The 22,969-nt window shown below is 40.8% G+C and overlaps 1 protein-coding gene across 6 annotated transcripts in view; it reads left to right on the top strand.

Moving 5' to 3' along the window:
- The first annotated feature begins 2,147 nt into the window (after positions 1-2,147).
- ATXN7 (ataxin 7) overlaps positions 2,148-22,969 on the top strand; it is a 134,622-nt gene continuing 113,800 nt past the window's right edge. For 5 of the 6 annotated variants that reach the window (XM_086697688.1, XM_086697686.1, XM_086697687.1 and 2 more), the window contains exon 1: positions 2,150-3,161. The gene's annotated coding sequence lies outside the window, so the exon portion shown is untranslated. Of the gene's footprint in view, positions 3,162-22,969 lie in introns of all 6 variants that reach the window. The other variant, XM_025915983.2, reaches the window with a different exon arrangement.

Below are 22,969 nucleotides of genomic sequence, written 5' to 3'. Positions count from 1 at the left end.
TGGAGCATGAGCAGGGGAGGGGCAGAGGGAGAGGGAGACACAGAATCTGAAGCAGGCTCCAGGCTCTGAGCTGTCCGCGCAGAGCTGGACGTGGGGCTCAAACTCACGGAGTGTGAGTTCATGACTTGAGCTGAAGTCAGACGCTTAACCGACTGAGCCACCCAGGCGCCCTATCCCTTCTTAGCAGTATATTACTATATCACCAGTAAGTTTTATGTATTGTTAAAAATGTTCTTACCTTGCCCAGCTTTCCATAGGTCTTGATGTTTGACCCCTGTCCTGTGTGATGGTTTTGAGAGGAATCAGTGCCTTTGGAGCTGTCTTATGCTTCAAGTTCCTGTTGTCCCCTTGTCCTGACGGATGTAACTAATATACTAGGCCATCAATCTGCTGACTAGACGCTCTTACCTTAAGGAAATCTGTATGTGGACTCCCCCACCTCCTTTCTGCATGATGTTTGGTTAACTAAAGCACACAAAGATTCCTCTTGTGCTCTAACCTCTGGAGACTAGCTCCAGGATTGATGTGTACAGAGCATGTAGATGTATATGTCTGTGTGTAATTTCATCCGGCCATTGCTGCAACGCTGAGGGCTGCTGCTTTTAGTTTCCCTTTTTCTCTCTCTTGACCCTTCTCTCTTGGTCATTGTATGGGATGCAGATTTGGTGACCTGGTAATTGCTGTAACTAATTCATTTATATTTTGTCTCCCTTTCTGCCTTTTAATATTCTCCACTAATTTGCTTGTTTTGCCTCAACTATGTTTTTTTTTGGAGTTTAACTTTTCAAAACAACAACATTATGCTAAAAATAAAACCACTAGAAGTTACTGGGCAATTTAGAATTCCCCCCTCCAAATATAAACTGAATGTAATATCAGTTATGCACCAATATTTTAGATATTTAAAGATGCAGTTTTTAAAATATTTTGCCATTTAATCTAGATAGTAGTAAAATATGTTATTGCTCTTAGAATTTAAGTGTTTCTTTTTTTAGTTTTCAAAAAGTGTTTATTTTTGAGAGAGAGAGTCAGAGTGTAAGTGGGGATGGGGGGCAGAGAAAGGGAGACAGAATCTGAAGCAGGCTCCAGGCTCTGAGCTGCCAGCACAGAGCCCAACGAGGGGCCTGAACTCATGAACCATGAGATCATGACCTGAGCCGAAGTCGGATGCTCAACCGATGGAACCACCCAGGTGCCCAAGGGTTTCCTTTTTTTTTTTTTTATAAAATTTTTTTTTAATGTTTATTTATTTTTGAGAGAGAGACAGAGCGTGAGCAGTGGAGGGTCAGAGAGAGGGAGACACAGAATCTGAAACAGGCTCCAGGCTCTGAGCTGCCAGCACAGAGCCTGATGCGGGGCTCGAACCGACTAACCGTGAGATCATGACCTGAGCCTAAGTCAGAAGCTTAACCAACTGAGCCACCGAGGCGCCCCTCCTTTTTTTTTTTTTTTTTTAAAGGCAAATTTGGTACATATTTTTTGGATGACAATTTAGGCAATATGCATTCAAAGTCCTAAAATGGCAAGTCCACATCTAGAAATTTATCTTAAAGAAACGGTCAAATGTACATAGGTGTGTGTGCTAGACTGCTCATTGCCCCATCTTTTAATAATAGCAAAACATAGGGGGCGCCTGGGTGGCTCACTAGGTTAAGCGTCGGACTTCCCCTCAGGTCATGATCTTTCAGTTCCTGGGTTGGAGCCCCTCGTTGGGCTCTCTGCTGACGGCTCAACCTGCTTCGGATTTTGTGTCTCCCTCTCTCTCTGCCCCTCCCTGCTCATGCTCTTTCTCTATTTCTCTCTCTCAAAAAATAAACATTAGAAAATTAAAAAAATAGTAATAATAGCAAAACATAGAAAGTAAGCCAAATGCTTGTGAAAGGACTGATTAAGTCTATCAGGACCTAACCATGCAGTGAAATACTGTGCAGTCTTTAAAAGGGATGATGCGGGGCGCCTGGGTGGCTCAGTTGGTTAAGCGTCCGACTTCAGCTCAGGTCACGATCTCCTGGTCCGTGAGTTTGAGCCCTGCGTCGGGCTCTAGGCTGATGGCTCAGAGCCTGGAGCCTGCTTCCGATTCTGTGTCTCTCTCTGTCCCTCCCCCATTCATGCTCTGTCTCTGTCTCTGTCTCAAAAATAAACGTTAAAAAAAAAAAAAAATTAAAAGGGATGATGCACGGGGTGTCTGGCTGTCTTACTCAGTAGAGCGTGCAACTCTTGATCTCGGCGTGAGTTTGAGCCCCATGTTGGGGTAGAGATTACTTAAAAATAAAATCTTAAAAGAAAAAAGATGATGCAGGCCGATATTCATTGACATAGAATGATGTTTAGGAAAAAGAGGGTAGTATGAGAATATGTGTAACACGTGAATTTTTTTGTTATTAACGTAGGATTTCTTAAGGTGGACAAAACCCCGTGTATAGAAACTTAAAAGGAAGTATCTGAAAGGATATATCCCAAATAATGGGAATTTGTTATCTGTAGGTAATAAGATTGTGGGTGTTTTAAAAAAATACATTTTTCTCATGTAGCATTTGCTTTTATAATCAGGAAAAATAATAAAGATACTGAAGAATAAATATAGCAATGAAAATATCTATTTGTGGCTAATTGAACTGTCTTGACTACTTCCCTTCATAGTGTGTGTTGTATTAGATGTGAAATACGCTTTCTCATATATCTTAAAAATGTTTTCTGTTTTTTTTTTTAAATGCTTTCTATTTTGCTAATAAGAATATTTTCCAGACCTTTCTAATAGGACAGAAAAAAATCCATACAGAATTAAATAACAGTTTTCAGAAGAAACTTACTGAACACATTTGCATGATAGTACATTGTGCCTCATTTCTTGTGAAAGATTCTCCCGCTGTTGAAATTCCTGTAATATCATAAGTAATTTGTGTGTACGGAGGCAGTATAGTGTAGCATTTAAAACCTGAGCTTCACTACTTACTATCTGTGTTACTTTTCTCCATTTAGGGCCTCAGTCTCCTCATATGTAAGATGTTGGCAATACAGGGGCGCCTGGCTGGCTCCCTCGGTAGAGCACGCATGCAACTCTTGATCTCAGGGTCACGAGTTCAAGCCCCGTTGGATGTAGAGCTTACTGAATGAATGAACAAATGAACGGATGAATGAATGGAAATGCAGGCAATACATTGGTAAGTTGTTGTGAAGATTGAAGGCAGCAAGTGGTTAGTAGAGTGCCAGATACTTAGCAGTCATTAAGGAGGAAGAAGTGGTGGGACGGGTAAAGGTACATGGTAACATTGGTAATGATAGTGATAGTATCGGTGACGATAATGTCAGCTGCTAATATTTCCCTCCTTCTAGAGGCATGCTTGCATGAGGGCAGAGCCTTGTTTGCCACATTCACCAGCCTAAACCCTCTAACCAGAGCGGGTATCTTGACCAAGACAGGAGTGTGATCGAGGTTCAGCCTAGTCACGTCATGCTCCCTTTACCCGTGCTGTCTCTGTCCACTATCAAGTTGTTCAGGGGCTAACAGCTCACTAGCTTAGACGTGGTACTCCGTAAATATTTGTTGAATGGATAGTGACCTAAAGTAAGCATTTCCTTCCTGTTGACAATGCATAGTGACAAACCTTTAAAAGAAGGTTTTGGGGGGCGCCTGTGTGGCTCACTCAGTCAGTCAAGCGTCTGAGTTCGGCTCACAGTCTGTGAGTTCAAGCCCTGCGTCGGGCTCTGTGCTGACAGCTCAGAGCCTGGAGCCTGCTTCGATTTCTGTGTCTCTCTCTCTGACCCTCCCCCATTCATGCTCTGTCTCTCTCTGTCCCAAAAATAAATAAACGTTTAAAAAAACAAATAAAAGAAGGTTCTGGTCATCTTTAAAGTATATGGAAGGAGGAGCACCCGGGTGGCTTAGTCAGTTGAGCGTCGGCTTTGGCTCAGGTCATGATGTCATGGATCGTGAGTTGGAGCCCCGCATTAGGCTTTGCACCGACAGCGCGAACCTGCTTCTGATTCTCTGCCTCCCTCTCTCTCTCTCCCGCTCCCCCACTCATGCTCCCCCTCTCAAAAATAAACATTAAAATAATAATAATAAAGCATATTGAAGAAAATGCCAGGCACAAAAACTGTTAGAAGGGAGAGTCTGTTTTGATTTCTATTATTGAATGAATCAGAGCAATTTTGTTTCATTTTTTTTTCTTTCAGCCAGTTACTTCATTTTTAGCTCAACTATGTTTGCACCTGCATCCTTGTGGTGTACCTGTGATAATTTTAGAAAATTTTCACTTTATTTTCACTTAAGTTATTTTGGTTTGGGGGTATGTTTTACTTTCCACCCTAAACCCCCAAGTTCTGAGATATATTTCAATGTTTCTGTGAAATTAGAAACATTGACCTGGTGATGAAGAATGAGAAGTACAACCACAGCAGGCTGTGACATACTTATTTGCAAAGATAGGGGCTTTGGGTTTGTTTGTAGGGAATTTTAGGAAATGAGTAGAATAAAAAAATCTAGAAATACTATGGTAATTCACTAAGTATACATATCAGTTATGTATTGTAGACTAAGAAGAATCCACTCCAAAACTTTGTGGCTTAAAATAATGACCATTTACACAGAATTAGGGTAGGGCAGTTCTGCTGCTGCTCTTGTTGGGCCTGAGGTCACTAATGTGGCGGCTGCCCTCTGAAGGCTCCAGTCAGAGCTAGTCTAGGGAATCTCTAGGTCTAGGCATCTAGCTGGGACAGCTCATCTGACCACCACATGACCTAGCAGCTAAGACCAGGTAAATACCGTCACGTGGAGATGTTACGTTTCAAGAAGGTGAGAGCTGCAACACTACTTGAGGCCTAGGCTTAGAAGTCCCACAGGGTCACTCTGCCACATTCTGTTGATCAAGGAAAGCCACAAGCCCAGTCCGGAGCCAAGAGTTGAAAGTAGGCACCACCTTTTGATGGGAGATGCTGCAGAGTACATATGACAGGTCATGCTGACTGCAGGAGCGGGGTGGGGGTATTGTTGTGGTCATCTTTGCAAACAGTATGCACCTGGCTTTTGTACATTAGCCCTTGTTAGCCATGACTGACAAACTCTGCTGTGAAGCACAGTGTTAAGTGCTTCCCTGTGTTATCTCTTAGGATAACTAACGCCTCTATGAGATAGGTACTATTATTACTCCCATTTTAAAGTTGTGAAAGTGAGCCTTAGGGAGGTTAAGTAACTTGTCCTAGATCTTTAAGAAGTTAGAGGCAGATCCTAAAAGTTAAGGAAAGTTTTCCCTGGATCAGTGCTTCTTAAATCCATTGCTAAAGAAACTTTCCTGGGAGAGAGGGAGAGGGAGGAGGGGGGAAGAAGCATATCTTTAAAAATCTCAAAAGCAAAATCCAGTATCTCAAAATTTTACATGAATTCTGTAGCCTACTCCATGGTAACATCCCTTTGTTTTTGTCATAAAACTAATAGTTTAAAATTACTTGTCAAATTACATTTTACCCCCCAAATCTTTGAGAAAATAGACTCTCCTAGACAGAAAATCATGGCTGATCGGTTAGAGGTCTTCCATTGTAAGTAGTAGAAACAAAATCGGGCTACTAGAAGCAAAAAAGGAGGTTATTCGAAGGATGTGGTGTAGCTCTTCTAATTGACAATAGAGAACCAGCAGGCCTCAGTGGACAGTCTTCTCAGGGTGCTGGACTTATTAACGTGTCTAACTCTTTTTAACTACATTCTCTACGGAGAGATCAGACCGGATCCTGGAAGGTGCCTTGGTTCCTGCTTCACCAAGAAACTACCTGCTGGTGGTGGTGTTTTTGGGGGGTGTGGCGGTGTTCCCCAGCAGGGGAGTGAATGCAAAGTTGATAGAACCCACAGATGTCTACTGTCTGAACATTTGTACCAGCCGCTTTGTGCATTATTAAACACATCTATTTGCAACCCCTTCATGACCTCTGGTTCACCCCTTTCCCTCCCAACCCCACATGCCTCTGAAGGTTATTAAACCCCAGTTTGAGAAGTACTTTTGTGACTCTTCACCATCTATTTCCATTTCTGCTAGTAATAAGTGCTTATCATTCTAAGAGCAATAACAAATTTATCCATTTTTTGCATAGTCATCTTTTCTATCGTTTCCCTGATTTTTAAAAGAAAATCATATGAACTGTAATTTGACCACTTATTGGTTACAGGGTTCTTGTTAGGAACATTTTTACCTAGTGCATAGTGATCCCCTTAGGATACAGATAAATGTAATTATTGGCTCCTGCACTAAATGTTCCCCATACTGCCCTGCTTTTCTTTTTCTGTCTTCTCCAGGTGTCTACCGGCTGTCGTTGTAACCTTGCTACTTAAAAATAAGCGTTTTATTTTTTTGTTATTTAAACTATTTTTTTAATGTTTTATTTATTTTTGAGAGAGCACAAGCGGGGGAGGGGCAGATAGAGAGGGACAGAGGATCTGAAGCGGGCTCTGCGTTGACAGCAGCTGGCCTGAGTTGGGGCTTGTACTCACGAATCACAAGATCATGACCTGAGCGGAAGTCAGATGCTCAACCGACTCAGCCAGCCAGGTGCCCCACAAATAAACATTTTAGGTCTTACAAATAAGCATTTAGGTCTTATGGGCTGAAGGAACAACCTGCATCTGTATAGCCTTTAGCGTAGAAGTTAAACTATGTTTCTAGCAGTAAAATGTGCAAATGCAGTGTGATTTTTATTCAGAGCATTTTCAAACACACATATATATACGCTCATATGTATCAAATATACATGTATCAAGTATATATACATATATATTCCTATTTTGTTTAATAACCACTTGAAGTCAGAAAAACGTATTTTCCCTATTTTTCATCTAAGCATATGGTTTTAGGAAAGGTGAGCCATTTCCCCTGCAACAAAGGACTGTTGGCAGGAAAACCGAGGTGTGACTACTCATGCCTTTGCTGAGGACTGTTCAAGAAGCCTCTCTTGTGGTTTCTCAAGTTTTGGGGATAAATTGGAGCTAAGTGAATATATGTTTGGCCTTTATTACTGTGGGGACATTGTTGTGTGATGCAGGTAGTTCCCTTTCATTTATTCTTGACGTGGAGGACCAGTGTGTTTTATTTCCCCACAGTCCGTTGAGAAGCTGATTTGTCCCACCTCTTCTTGCCACGATTAGATTAGCTGGTTTTGAAGTACCTCTTGGAGCCCTTCAGTCTGGCCTTTTTTATTTTACCACGGTGTAATTACCACCTTGTGGTGTAGTCACTTGTCTTCCCAGCCCCTGGACTCTTCTTTTAAACGGTCTGCTCTGTTTTCTGCTGTTCAGGCCCACCACTACGAGTGATTTTGAGAGGAGTACTTGACACTTTTGTTTAATTAGGGTCTCTAGACAGTGTTCTGTTAACAATACGGTTGTATGTTAGGCCCTTTCCCCTTGCTTGTAAGGTGTCACTGTAGTTTGCACCATTAACACGGTCATAGTGGTAATGTGGTGGTTCTTATTTGGTCAGAACTTTTTGTAAATAGACACATCTTAAGACTTTCTCCGTAGCTTCTAGAACCTTGTCCTGACATTTAACACTAGTTTTTAAATGCTCTTTTCCTGATTTGTTTCAGGTGCTGATTTCTACAGCTTCTAAACATGTTAACACTAGTCAGAGACTGTCTTTTTTTCTCTTGCATTTCTAGTTTGCCTCATTTTTGCAGGTATTTTGAACCTTTAGAATCCTTGAACTTAATCCTGAAAAGAGTGCCTACGAAGTTCTTCATTGAAAAATGCATACTTTTCATCTCTTTATATTTTGTTCACTGCTGTGTTTAAGTTTTAACATTCTGAACACAAAGACATTTTTAGTGTTTTGGAACATAGCTCGTCTTAGCTGCTTTGAAAGGAGATATTTAAGACTCCATTTGCTACTCCCACTACCCATCCTGTTGATTATTATTGTTCTGGTACTTACAACTATAAATCATTTGGAAATCGAAGTTAGAAAAGAGACCATTTGCCATTACATTAGGACAGTTTAAAAGGAATCACTTGTTCAAATTTACTAGCTTCCTGAAGCTAGTAAAAATGTTTATGGTTTTTGAGATTCCGTGTGAATATATTTCATCACTACAAGACAGTGAGTAATATGTGTTTAGTTATTATAGATTATGAGAACAGTAGCTCCTAGAAAAGATAGTATTCCAGTTTTCTGTTTAGAACAATGATGGAGCTAAACTGAAAAATCCGTTTGCATGGTAAACAGCAGTCATGATGTGATAGGACACAGTTTTCTTAGTGTGTCTGTTGATTTAGCTAACAGCCAGCAATGATTAGCTTTCCTTTCCATAGACCAGGTATCAAGTATTAATCAGCTGTAGACTGGAAAATTTTTATTGGCTAGCATTTGTAGTGGAAGAAATGCCACTCTTTGTATCTGTAGTCTCTTAACCATATAACTACATATGATATTATCTGAGTGGTGTATTTACAGAGAGAAACAGTTCCCCCCCCCCTTTTTTTTTTTAATCTGTGTTAGTACTTTAGAGTATGAAAAGAGCCTACATGATCTCAGTAAAGGTGGTGATATGTCCTGGATAAAAATTACATGCTAAATCCAGTTTAGCATTTGTTTTTCACATTTTGAATGGTTTTATTTTATTGAGGGAGAGGGAGCGCGAGAGGGGGAGAGGAGTAGAGGGAGAGGGAGAGAATCCCAAGCAGGCACCACGCTCCAGGGCAGAGCACAACGTGGGGCTCAATCCCACGACCCTGGGATCATGACCTGAGCTGAAATCAAGAGTGGGACAGTCAACTGACTAAGCCACCGAAGCACCCCTGGTTTCTTATTTTAAAACAAAAGTTATAAAGTATAGTATTGAAAATCTTAAAATACACAAAAGCTAAAAAATATGATTTTGATTTTGAGTTTTAAGAATTCCGTAAAAAAATTACATAAATCTGGTTCTCGTGGAAAACTGAAATATTTGAATGTTTGCAGGGTTTTTGGTTAATAACTTTTTCCTGATTGCAAAAATCAAGTGTTTGAGTTAACCCCCTCTTAGAACAACTAAGAAAAAATAGGTATTTGTAGAAAAATTAGAAAACTTCACAGGCACAGAAGGAAATAACAGTTACTCATAGTTCCACTACCCAAAGATACCACTATTAATATTTGATGTAGATCCACCCAGCTGGTTATAGAGTTTCCCAATTAAATATCCTTTGGAATGAATGTTTATAAGTAAGGGTAATTAATGAGTGATAGGAATGGATATGTAGTGGGAATCAAGTTTTGTTAATCTCACTGCCTCTTAGGTGTTGCCCAAGGCAGGAGAGAGAGGCTTCTCCCCTGCACCCCAAGGTGGGAGAAGAGAGCTGTCTTGCCGCTTGACTAGGCTTGACTAGGCTTGGCTGAAGTGAGGCAGAGCATCTTCTCTGCAGACTACTGTCTGTCTGCCTGTGTCTTTATCTTAGCAACTCTTCTGTGTTAACTCTGAATGTCTGCTGGTTGCAGCGGGAGACATTTGGAGTCCTTGGTGGGGTCGCTTGTTAAAGAAGCCACATCAATTCTTATCAGCCCCCTAGAAGAATTCTTTAAATCAACTCTTGTTCAAAAAAATGTCCCAAGATTCAGAAATATAGTCATCTTCAGGTTACTTGTACTAAGTGAAAACAAGGTGGAGTGTTTAGATACTACCAGGTGAGGGGCATCTGTGTGGCTCAGTCAGTTAAGCGTCCTACTCTTGAGTTCAGCTAAGGTCATGATCTCAACGGTTCGTGAGTGGGAGCCCCACATCAGGCTCTGTGCTGGCAGCGCAGAGCCTGTTTGGGATTCTCCCTCTCTCTCTGCTCCTACCCTGCTTGCACTTTTCTCTCTCTCTCTCTCAAAATAAATAAACTTAAAAAAAAACAAAAACTTTGTTTAGATATTCCCAGGTGATTTCAATTAACATCTAACCTCAAATCCGGTCGCCTTGATAAAAGAAGAATCCGAAGGAGCTCAGAGCAGATTATGGTATAAGCATATGCCAGTCCTCTCCTGTGGAAAAGAAAAGTGCTAATCTGGTCAGATCTGTTAAAGAGACAGGCAAGGCTGAACAATTAGAATTTTCTCAACTTGCTCATCTTTTGCCTTAGTGTAGAAGAAAGATTTATCCCGGGATGAAAGAGCGAAAGAAGGAAAGCTCATGGGCAAGTGGCCAGTAATACAAGATGGTTGGCTCCCTTTCTGTGTGCCTTGACCTAGTGGTAAGCAGATCCTCAGGTGGGAGAAACCAGCAAAGTGAGGTACCACGCAGGACGACTTCCCCAGGCAGTGATACAACTTCTTGGTGTTCTGTGTGAAAATACAATGCTGACTTTGACTCCAAGCCCTTAGTGAGAGGAAACCCAGGGAGAAGTAGGAGGAAGTAGCATCTCTTCGTCAAACGTTTTCTTCGTGACACGTAGCAGACTCCTGCCTAGAGAATTGCGTTGGGCTCTCCATTCTGCCAGCTGTCTTTCAAGAGCACCCTCCAGTGTTCTCCTGTACTGACCAGTTTAAAAGGTGCCATTTCTTTTTTTTTTTTTAATGTTTGTTTATTTTTGAGACAGAGAGAGAAAGTGGGGGGAGGGGCAGAGAGAGAGAGGCACAGCATCCAAAGCAGGCTCCAGGCTCTGAGCTGTCAGCTTAGAGACCGACGTGGGGCTCGAACTCACGAGCGGTGAGATCAGGACCTGAGCCGAAGTCAGACGCGCAACTGACTGAGCCACCCAGGCGCCCCTAAAAGGTGTCATTTCTGCTGGAGCATTGTAAGAGCTTAGAAGTCAGGCTAGGTCTGAAGGTGTTGCTTTGGGAGATGAATAACCATTGTGATGATAACTGCTATATGCTAAGGAGGGAGATTGCTGGTTTTGCAAGTCTATAGTTTGAATTCTTAGGTCTGGCAGGAAACTGAGCCCATTCAGATGGCTCTGAGGACTAATGAAAGGATTATTTTCAGAGGAATGTTAAGGGTAACATACGGTTCCTGTCACCCAGGAACTAATAGCAACAGAAAACCATTATCACTATTAGATCCAAAGGAGCAAAGAGAAGAGGTAGCTTTACTGAAGTCTGGCGAGAGACCTGGGGCCACGGCAGGGGGCGGGGGGTTGTGACGCTGTCTGGCAGGAGCTATAGCCCCAGAGGGTTTCAGCCACTGCCTGAATCTGTAGCCCAGAGCAGAGAAAGAATAAGAAAGCAATGCTCCCCTCCTCCACTTTCTTTCCTCCCTCTTTGATCTTCTTTCAGTGCCTTCTATTGGCCAAACTCACCTGGAGGCCTGCCTGTATTTTTTTTAATTTTTTTTACATTGATTTATTTTTGAGAAACAGAGCGAGACAAAGCGTGAGCGGGGGAGGGGCAGAGAGAGAAGGAGACACAGAATCTGAAGCAGGTTCCAGGCTCTGAGCAAGCGGTCAGCACAGAGCCTGATGCGGGGCTCGAACTCACAAACTGTGAGATCACGACCTGAGCCAAAGTCGGACGCTCAACCGACTGAGCCACCCGGGCGCCCCAAGGCCTGCCTGTATTAACCCAGTGATGCTACCCATAGACGTCAAGTCTTTGGTGCATTGAGCTGGGCCAGAGTGGTGGCCGATGGAGAGTTACTAGCACACCCTAGGCATATTCATACTTGTGATTTCATCCTGCTGGCTCACCATTCTCACCTCCTGAAATCCCCAAATAAACCATGAAGCATATGAGCTATTGATTATGACTAAGTTCTATCTTTTAATAGAGTCCAAACAGTTACCCTACTCTTATCAGAGTAATTAAATATTCTAATCTGAACAATTCTCGGAAGAATTGGAAAATCACTGAAAGACCTTCTCCTGGGGCATTTTGGTTTTGGTTAAAATTAAACTAAGATTAAAAAAAAACAATGCATGTGAACTGTACAAGTGATTTATCCTAAAATATAAAAAGTATACTTTTGGTCACACATTGGTGAAATGGGTTTTTATTGTTAAAGTTAAGCTGCGGGGGTGCCTAGCTGGCTCACTCAGAGCACGCAACTCTTGATCTTGGGGTTGTGGGTTCAAGACCCCATGGGTGTAGAGTTTACTTAAAAATAAAATATTTCTTTAAATCTTTTTTGAGTTTATTTTGAGAGAGAAGGAGAGTACATGCACGAGCAGGGGAGGGGCAGAGAGAGAGGGAGGGAGAGAGAGAAAATCTCAAGGAGGCCCTGCGCTACCCGCACAGGAAGCATTCCTGTGCTACCCGCACAGTCTGGGTGGGACTCAGACCCATGAACCATGAGATCATGACCTGAGTTGAAACCAAGAGTGGGTTGCTTAAATGATTGAGCCACGTAGGCGCCCTTAAAAATAAAATCTTTATAAAAACAAGTTAAGCTGTAAAAGTGGAACTTTTTTTTTATCCTTGCATTTTATCCCTTCAGATCTATTTACCATAGATGAATTGGCAACAAAATTCTTACTCAGCTGATTTAGAAATATAAGAAGGATTTTAAGCTATTAAAAGAGGGTCTGTTTCGATCCTTGACTTTATCGAGCACGTGGCTTTGAGAGATGAAAAGATAAATAAGATACCTACTTTGCTTTCCAGAATTTAAGACCAGTGAAAAGAGGTCCACACCCAACTGTAGTAATCAGTGATAGGTCCTTTAATAGAAGCATCAGCTGTGGGATTAATGAGGGAGAAGTGGTTTAGTCTGGTCTTTACCAGAGAATCTTTCCTCTGGCTCACAATAACTTACCAAAAGTTTACACCTTCCTATGTTTTAGAAATAGAGATGACAAAAAGATACCAAAAGGCCCTGAGCTCAAGGAGCTGGGATCAGAGTGAGTCTTTTAATACTGTTTCATCACAGGCAGCCAATCTTTTGGTGGTTTCCCATTGCTTCAAGGACGGATGGTGTTGAAAACCCTTACCATGTCCCTCTGTGGTCCTCTGATCTGGCTCCTCCTGTATCTCTAGCCTCAGGTGCTCTGGCCTTTTAGTTCTTCAGACATACCGTACTATGACAGTCTTTTCTCTTGAGATTCCCTTGGCTTCAAGGTTGCCTGCTCCACCCTCATCTAAGAACGTCTCTTCTGCCTCCTGGTCCTAGTTGAAATGCTGCCTCTTTACCAAAGTCTTACCTGACCTTCCAGACAAAATTCAGGGATCTTATTACTTGTTCTAAAACCCATATATAATCAGGCACTTTGCTCTTCTTCCTCAAGCACTTTCGCATTTATCAGTGTAAATGATGGGTGTCTTCATTACCAGAATGTAAGTACGTTGAGAGCAGGTTACATGTCTCTTTCACAGCAATGGCTTCAGTCCAAGCATGGTGTTTAATAATGGTGCTCAATAAAGAATTGTAGAAAGAAGGAAAAAGAACTGTCGTTAAGCCTTGACCACTACCACTCATCAGCTCTGTGACTTGTGGTATCTTGCTAATTGAGACTTCAATTTCTTATCTGTAGTATGGCACTTAGTATGTGCTATGCACTGTGCTGGTGTTATCTCCTCAATTAAACTTTTTATCATAGAGGTGAAATGACTTGCTTAAGGTCACTGTAAATAGAAAACAGGATTTAAATCCTGATCTGTTTAATTACAAAAACTGATTGCTCTTCTCCACACCTCTATGTGATTGTCCTAGGGGTAAAACCTGTAGGGAGGTCTTTGATACAGGGTAGTATGGATGCTCATTCTTAGGATATTGACATTCATGAAAAGTGGACTGAAACCAGTTTTACGGAATCAGAGTATGGGATTACTCCCATTTATATGAAGGGGTACATGGCTTCTAAACTGAGTCCTGAAGAAGTTAGCTGGGTCCAGGGGCACCTGGGTAGCTCACCAGTTGAGCATCTGACTGTTGATTTTGGCTCAGGTCATGATCTCAGGGTTTGTGGAATTAAACCCCCTATCCGGCTCTGTGCTAACATGGTGGAGCCTGCTTGGGATTCTTTCACTCACTCTGGAGTGCTCTCTCTCTCTCTCTCTCTCTCTCTCTCTCTCAAAATAAATAAACATTAAAAAAAAAAAAAAGTTAGCTCCATCCAGAAGTAGAATGTAGTACAAATGTCCCAAGGCAAGAACTGGGGTCACAGGGGGAAGAGTCTTGCAGGCTAGGCCGGGGAGTTGCTGCTTTCTGTAAAACGCTGTAGGGAGACCTTGATGAGTTTTATGTATTGAAAATCTTTTGGAAGTGGGAAGTCCCACTTTGCAGTCCCCTTTGGGGGCCAAAATGTCTATAGCCCTTCTCCCAGTTTGCATCTCTGTAGCAAAGGAAGCATTTTAGCTGATGGTTTCATTCCACTGTAGCACCCAGCACTAGTGTTTGAAAAGGAATTAGCAGCGTGAGGTAAGGAATGGATGTTTATGTTCAGTTGTTTGGTAGAATTCTGTTGTTTGGTGCTGTTTTTCTGTGAGGGTAGATTGCCTGGCAACCTCACGCAGGTTACTTTACCTCTATAGCCTCAGTTTCTCATTTGGAAATTAGGGCTCATTAAAATGTCTGCTTCGTGGGCTTTTGGTGTAACAGCCACACAGTGCCAGGCACAAAAATAAGCTTTCAGACAATGTTAGCTGCTGTTGTTAATACATGTTTCCTGTCCGTTCTGGCCCATGCCTCCTCGATGAATGTGCATTGTTTATCAAACACAGGTTGACTTGGACATAGGAACAGACATTTTTTATTTTTAAAAGATCGTGATTTTAGTGTTTACAAAGATAATAAAATTGCCAAAAAAAAAAAAAGACAGTGAACCAGTCACCTTACTGGTGCAGTCCTAGTGTTTCCTGGGTATGTTTATGATGAAATGCAAAATGTGAACATGAACTAATACTTACAGAACCCATTGTGTATGCCAGGCCTGTGCTTTCCATTCAATATCCCTGTGAAGTAGGTTTGCTTAGATCTGTTTTACAGATAAGGAAGTTATGATCTTTCTAAGGTGTTGATATCAACATTATAAGTAGACATTAAACCATGTGCTTCTTCAAACCATTTTGTACCTTTAGCGTTGTAAAGTCCTGACTTATCTCCCAACAATTTCAGCAGCTCTGCTGGGAGGTAAAAATGGGAATAGGGCTCTTGATTGTTTGTCTAATCTATTGGATTAATTGGAAGCACCAAGCATAATGTGCTGCCTAGTACATAGTAGAGGCTCAAGAAATGTTGATTGAGTATAAATGTCAGATGAGTGAGAAAAAGATGACAGAGAAAAGCAGTATTAGGGGCTGGCTCCAGCCTATTTTCCTCTAAAAAAACAAAAAACAAATCCGAGGTCACCAAAGATTTTATTAGCATTGCCTGTTTACACAGACAAACGGTTGGAGTCTGAGGTCGAATTTTCCTGTGTGTGTTGCAGGGGATTAACTCCAGTCTGTAGAGTTATCTACAGTTATCTACAGAAATCTGTTTGCTTCCCACTAGGTGCCCCCACTGCTGCAGAAGCTCCTGGTTCTGTCCTTGTGTTGGGCTGATCAGTTTAGTTTCACAGAAGAAAAACTGTGTAACATTAAAATAAACAAACCATAAATAGGAAGGTGTAGCTGCTGCCATAACTCCTCACTAATATATTTCAAAGCCAGACCCAACTGATATTTGTATTTTCCTTTAGCTCAGGTAATTAAGAGTTGACATACTGTTTAATGTTAATGAGGGGAGAAAGGAGGAGACCTTCTTGATTAGAACAGCAAGCATGCTGCATTTAAATCTAGATTTTCTCTCTCTTCCCCCTTGACAACAGAAAAAAAAAATTTTTTTGGAGGAATTTGATTATCATAAGGCATTTGTTGTCCATATCAAACCTGAAAGGTGGCCAGTCAGATGGTAGTTTGATTACTGAGCATCGTCATGATTTATCATATTATACCACAAAAGGAAGATACTTAAAAAATAATTGTTGATTTACTATAGAAGTAGTTTACGTAGAAATTTTAAAGTGTCAAACATTAAAAGACTATATGATAAGACCCAGTTGCCCAGACCTTGGTTTCTAAATCCATTCAGCAATAAAAGGAACCAGACATGACTTAATTCCACGGCTGGGGCAGGGAATAAACAAGATGAGCCTGGAGCATCTTCTGATGCCAGAAAGCAAGAAAGTGCTAAAACAAAACACACCAATTAAAAACAAAAACACCACACAACGTACCTGATGGGGTGTGTCAAAGGGACACAGGAGCCTAAAAGAGCTCCCAGTGGGTCAAAGCTAGGACAATTTAAACAACTAAATAATATAACTTTAAATTATAACCCAAGATGTAAAATAAATACAAATGAAATATGCAATATACATATCTAATGTAATGGTGCTAATAAATATATAAACAAGTAAAAATAAAATATTAATATAAAAGGAATATCTGTGTGTCCATACTGATGTAAATAAATGATTGGCCAAGTATGCAAATAGGAAAGAATAGATAATCTTCCATGTAGAAGAATTTCCAATGATTTCTAGCAATAATCTCCCAAAAGGAGGTAAAATATAACTGTCCATCCCCTAAATGTGGGCTGTACTTAGTGACATCCTTCTGAAGCGTATAGTAGGGAAAGGGAGGAAATAAACCTTTACAGTGGAGAAACGTGACAAACGCTACCTCAGCCAGATGATCAAGGTAACATGAACAATGATAAACGTACACTTGATATGATGCAATTAAAATGGCACTTTACTGTGGTCTTCCTCCCCAAATCTGATAATCCTATAATCCATGAGAAAGCCATTGGACAGTTGAGACTTTCTATAAAATTTCTAACTAGTACTCCTCAAAACTGCTGTCAAGATAATCAGAAAAGGAGTCTGAGAAACTGCCGGTTTCAAAGAGGAGTAAAGAGATATGACAACTAAATGTAATGTGATATTCTGGATGGGATTCTGGAGCAGAAAATGGATATTAGGCAAAAACTAAGGGAATTGGAATAAAATGTGGACCTCCGCTAAGAATGATATGTCAGTATTGGTTCATTAGTTGTGGCAAATGTAGCATACTAATGGGAGAGGTTAACAATAGGGGAAACAGGATGTGGGGCATATAGGAACTCTGTATGGTCTTTACACCCTATTTGTAAACTTAACATCATTGTAAAATTAAAAGCTTATTTTTACAAAAAGACAGTTGCACAGACGAGAGTCTGTAGTTCAAGTTTAATTTTCATCACACTGGGAGCCTGAAGTAAATAAAAGCCCTTGGTGTTCTAGGCTGATTATGGTGTAAAGTGGGGCAACTCTTCTTTGCTGTCGTCTTGTAAAGCCATGACAGTTTGTTTGCAGAATCAGAGAATGCAGGATTTTTAAATGTTCTCTTGTGGAATTTCCTACTGGCATGACTTTTTCCCCCCTTTGCTTCTGCCCAGTAGCAGTCCCTTGAGTGGCATTTGCTGTCCTAGTTAATCAGAGGGTAGGAGAAATGAAAAACTCTCCTCTTCCCCCTCCTATGAAGTTTCAATGGGCACTGGAAATGTAGGTCAGATTGCATCACTAGAAAGGAGCGAACAGGAAGGTATTTATGAAGTGCTGCCAACCTCTCTTTAGATTCCGAGTTATGATGAGCCAGTGTTGAGCCAGCTTAGGTGTGAGATACATGGAATCGGGGAGTCATGTTTTTGATGTTGTCCCAGAATGTTACATTTAATCAGTGATAAAAAGATTTCTGTCTAAAGCTCAAGTGAGAAGAACTTACACTGGCTGTGTTTAATTTGCATCCCACCTTCTGGAATTCTTTTTGTCTCTTATTTATTACTGGGATGTGGCAGCAATTTATATTAATTTAGCCAGAGAGATGTTTGAATTGTAGAAACTATTGCCATGTGTACCTAAAAAAAAAAAAAAAATCTCTTGTTTGGTAATCATGTAAGTCTAATAATGTATTTTGCAAATTACACATAATCATATGCACAGTGGGATCTTCATTAGCATACAGAAATCATAACATTTGTTTTTTATTTTTAAGGCTTCAGGTATGCTGTTCCATGGCTTTCTACCTTTTTCTTTTCTTTCTTTTCTTTTTTTTTTTTTTTTTGGCTTTCTATTTTGTTTTTAGTGGCAAAGTCTTATGGATTTTAAGATAAGCCTTTAAGTGCATGTTTTTGTTTTTTGCACATCATATATTACCTGCCCTTTGTAAGACATGCAGATAGTTGCTGCTTAAAGTGGTCTATGTTACTCATGTTCTCATGAACAGCAAGTATCCTGACAGCAAGACCAATCATAAAACCTATTCCATTTCTATTCTTTCCTTGCTTTTATCAAGATCATGGGTAGTTTGTATACAAAATGGAAAATCAGATGATAAAATAATTGCATAGGCTTGAGTTTTATTTAATCTTACAGGTTTCATAAATGATTCTGTGAAATATGTTTTTAATCTAACATACTTAGTTTAGTTTTGGTGTTTTGTTTTGTTTTTTGATTTTTTTATTTTGAAATAATTAAAGATTCACAGGTTGGGAAGACAGTTCAGAGAGGTCCTAGTTACTCTTCACCCAGTTTTTCCCATCAATTACATGTTACCTAACAATATCAAAACCAGAAAAATGATGTTGGTATAAAGTATGTGTGTAGTTCTGTGTCATTTTATATCATGTGTAGATTTGTATGACCATTACAGTAATCAAGATACAGAACTGGGGCGCCTGGGTGGCGCAGTCGGTTAAGCGTCCGACTTCAGCCAGGTCACGATCTCGCGGTCCGTGAGTTTGAGCCCCGCGTCGGGCTCTGGGCTGATGGCTCAGAGCCTGGAGCCTGTTTCCGATTCTGTGTCTCCCTCTCTCTCTGCCCCTCCCCCGTTCATGCTCTGTCTCTCTCTGTCCCAAAAAAAATAAATAAACGTTGAAAAAAAAAAAATTAAGATACAGAACTATTCCATCACCACAGAAATCCCTGTCATGCTACCCTTTTATGGTTATAGTCATTTCCGTTAGCCTCACAATGCCTAACTCCTGGCAACCACTAATCTGTTCTCCAACTCTATAATTTTGTCATTTTGGGAATGTTACATAAATGTGATTTTTTGAGATTGGCTTTTTTCATTCAGCATTTAAAAAAAGAATTTTATTTCAAAAACAGCATTAATGATAAACTTTTAAAAAACATACTTATTTTCAAAAGAAGTTGTTGCCCAGAGTTTAATTTTCAGACCTGTACTTTTCTAGCTTGGGTGTTCTATACTCTGTTGCTATATTTGAACAACAGCTAAAGTCGTATGTGCCGACGTAATAGCTGATTATAGCATTAACCTTATTGCGTACTGTTAAAGATGATACTACAAAGTTAAAGGGAAAACTACCCAGGGAAAAGTCCATCCCATCAAAAATTGAATACTACAACTATTTACCGAGCAGGAGTAAGGAAACCAAATGTATACTTTAGTTATACCAAATGAAGTAACTGACCCACATTTGTGTTCATTTCTTCTCAACAGAACTTTTCAAAGAGAGATGTTTTGGAACATGACATTTAAGTGAAAAGTTTAAATATTTACATTAATTAGCAAATGTAAAGATCAGAGAATTGCTATACAGATCTTCCTCAACTAATTAACGGAGTTATATCCCAATAAACCCATCATAAGTTGACAATATTGTAAGTCAAAAGTACATTTAAAACACCTAACCTGGGGACACCTGGCTGTCTCATTCGGTAGAGCGTGTGATTCTTGATCTCCAGGTTGTAAGTTTGAGCCCCAAGTTGGGCGTAGAGATTACTTAAAAACCTACCTAACCTCCCTAACGTCATAGCTTAGCCTGGCCTACCTTAAATGTGCTTATGAGAGCCTACAGTTGCACAAAGTCCTCTAACACGAAGCCTGTTTTATAAGAATATGTTGAATATCTCATGTAATTCATTGATTACTGTGCTGATAGTGAAAACCAGAATGACTCTGTGGGTATGCGATGGTTGTAAGTGTATGGGTGGGCAGGTGGTTGACCCTCATGGTCGAGTGGCTGACTAGGAGCTGTGGCCCCGCTGCTGCCTGACATCACGAGAGAGTGCCACACTACAGATAGCCAGCCTGGGAAGAGATCCAACTCCAAAATTCTAAGTATGCTTTTTACTGAATTTGTATTACTTTTGCACCACGGTAAAGTTGAAAAATCGTTAAATCAAAACATTGTTAAGTCAGGGATGTTCTATATGTGGTTAGTGTGCAATGTCACCATATGAAGGCTAGTGTCTGCATCATGTTAATAATATCTTATGTAGGAAATGGAGTCCTGTGGGTAGATGAGGGATGGGAACAAACAGCTTCAGAAGGAACAAATCTTCCTCAGATGACTGTATATTGTTTTCTAACAAAATATGAAAAACTCGGTAGGAGCTGTAGGAGGGCACATTAGTGTTTTGCTGCAAATAATGATATCATGGCTCTAGGGAATCCCATGTGGCCAGACCTGTGTAACTGAGCAAATAGAAGGTGAGTCCCCAGGCACCATTCTGCAGCTCACTAAGCAATGAAATGGGGTTGTGAGCACTGCTCCTTGGCTTGTCCAGAATTTGTGTTCCTGAAGGTTGTGCCCGAGCAGATTTTTTTTTTAAGTTATATATTTTGATAGAACGAACTCGTGTGCACCGGGGCAGGGCAGACAGAGAGGGAGAGAGAATCTCAAGCAGGCTGTGTACTGTCATAATGGAGCCCGATGCAGGCTCGAACTCCCAAACTGTGAGATCATGACCTGAGCCGAAATCAAGAGTCTGATGCTTAACTGATTGAGCCACCCAGGCACCTAGAACAGATTTTCATAAATGAGATACTCTTGTAACTGGCAATTGATCTTCATTTGGCTCTAGCTCCTAACATTTTAGGCGGTCTTCCTCCCTGATAGGAAAATAGTCTTTGTAATTAAAGTCAATCTCTACTTACCATTTTAACATTTTCTTCTGATCATCTTTGTTTTCTTCTCGCAACATAGGATTGTACTTGAAGTAGCTGTTGGGATAGAGGAGAGGGGAAGCAATCATTTATTGATCATCAAATGTATACCAGGCACTGTACAAAATGTATTAAGTAACTCTTCATTGCAAATGAGCGAATTTTCTTGGTCAGGTTTAGTTAAGAGGCCTGCTGCCCAAACAGAATGTGTATGTCATAAATAAACAAACAAACAAACACACATATATATATAATATGTCACATATGTCATTTATGTCATATGTGTTATATATGTAATTTGATATATTTTATATAATTTATATGTATAAGTTGGTAACCTGAAGAATATGTATCTGTTGATTTTTATATTGATGAAGCAATGTATGAAATACAGAGATGTAAGACCTACATTTCCTATTAGGAGCTCTCTATCCAGATGAGGAAAACCAGTTAAACTCCAGGAGTGAAAACTGCTTAACCTATCAATGCAACATATATAATAAGGTAATCCATAATTAATTACCAAATAGATCCTTCAGATTATAAATGCTGTAGTTTAGAGAAGGAAAAGATTATTGATTGCTGACCCTTGGTTGTGTCCCCTGCAAAATGCAGTTGATACTTAGCTCATAGTGAGAAATGAATATGTACGTAGAAGACTTAGTATCTATATTGCCTGTTAGTACACCTTCAATAAATTATAGCTGAACTGTTAATAACAAAAATTAAAAAAAAATATTTTGCTACCCAATGCCTCAGTAGGTTAATAAAATACATGTTTATTTCTCATTCAAGTCACCGCTCAGTGTGGGTTTGGCAAGGAGGCTCTTGATTTATCCAGTCACTAAGGGGTTAAGTTTTGTGGTTCTGCCCACCTCTAGGTGCTGGGAGCTCTCTCCATTGTACCAGCAGTGGAGGGTATGAGAGATAGCATCAAAACAGGGGTTTGTTTATTTGTTTACATATTTAAAAATTTTTTTAATGTTCATTTATTTTTTGAGAGAGAGAATGAGACAGATCAAGAGCAGGGGAGGGTCAGAGAGAGAGGGAGATACAGAATCCGAAGCAGGCTCCAGGCTCTGAACTGTCAGCACAGAGTCTGATGCGGGGCTCAAACTCCCAAACCATGAGATCGTGGCCTGAGCCAAAGTTGGACAGTTAATCAACTTAGCCACCCAGGTGCCCCAAAACAAAGTTTATGTGGGTCAATTCTAGAAGTGGAACCCAATGTTTGTCTTCATGTTTTAGGACTCACATAGCTACACCTTACTGCGATGAATATTGGGAAATTTAGCCTAATTGTGTGTTCAGGAAGATGAGAATGTAGATATAGATTAGCATTGGCCATCCTTATCACAAATAATACTTAGAAGGGCTTAATAGAAGAGGAGGGACTTAAAGTAGGTAGAAAGAAGAAAGTAAAAGTTGTAGTAGATTGCCCAGCCGGCCTTTATTTGAGGTGGTATTTAAATTTTTTTTTTTTTTTCAACATTTGTTTATTTTTGGGACAGAGAGAGACAGAGCATGAACGGGCGAGGGGCAGAGAGAGAGGGAGACACAGAATCGGAAACAGGCTCCAGGCTCTGAGCCATCAGCCCAGAGCCCGACGCGGGGCTCGAACTCACAGACCGTGAGATCATGACCTGGTTGAAGTCGGACGCTTAACCGACTGCGCCACCCAGGCGCCCCTTGAGGTGGTATTTAAAGAGGAAGGGTATGGGACGCCTGGGTGGCTCAGTCAGTTACGCGTCCGACTTCGGCTCAGGTCACGATCTCACAGTTCGTGAGTTCGAGCCCCGTGTCGGGCTCTGTGCTGACAGCTCAGAGCCTGGAGCCTGCTTCACATTCTGTGTCTCCCTCTCTCTCTGCCCCTTCCCTGCTCATGCTGTGTCTCTCTCTGTCTCAAAAATAAATAAACATTAAAAAAAAAACAAATTTAAAAAGGAAGGGTAGAGGGCGCCTGGGTGGCTCAGTCAGTTAAGTAAGCATGAACCCTTGATTTTGGCTCAGGTCATGATTTCATGGGTCGTGAGGTCAAGCCCCTGAGTTGGGCTCTGCTCTGATAGCAAGGATCCTGCTTGGGATTTTCTCTCTCTCTCTCTCTCTCCCCCCCCCCTTCCCTCCCTCTCTCTCTGCCCCTACTCTGCTCATGTGCACACACA

This window comes from Puma concolor, chromosome A2, assembly GCF_028749965.1.
Source record: "Puma concolor isolate L17-30 chromosome A2, mPumCon1.1.hap2, whole genome shotgun sequence".
Lineage (NCBI taxonomy): Eukaryota > Metazoa > Chordata > Mammalia > Carnivora > Felidae > Puma > Puma concolor.
Note: the sequence above shows the minus strand (reverse complement) of the source record. Positions and strands in the feature narration are given on the sequence as shown.